We start from the raw sequence: 335 nt of genomic DNA on the forward strand, positions 1-335 counted from the left end.
CCCGAGGTGGGGGGACGGGGGAAAGCGAGGGGGGTCAAGAGGACAGAGTTGTGGAACAGTAGGCAGTTAGGATTGGGGGAGAGAGGGGAAAGGAGACGTAGGAGGGGGAGGGGAGGAGGGGGAGGGGGAGGTTGTACGATCAATACACCAATGTCAAGTCATTACCTTCCTCGCCCTACCAATACCCCCCCTTCCCACTCCCCTACTCTATCCCCCTTCCCCTCTCTTCCCCTATTCCACTCCGCCTCGAAATTGGGCCGTGGGCTATGGGGGTGAATATCCAGTCGCTACGTAGGTCAGTACCTCTCAAGCACCACAAAGAGTCAAATATTTGC

Source organism: Penaeus monodon, chromosome 28 (genome assembly GCF_015228065.2).
Source record: "Penaeus monodon isolate SGIC_2016 chromosome 28, NSTDA_Pmon_1, whole genome shotgun sequence".
NCBI lineage: Eukaryota > Metazoa > Arthropoda > Malacostraca > Decapoda > Penaeidae > Penaeus > Penaeus monodon.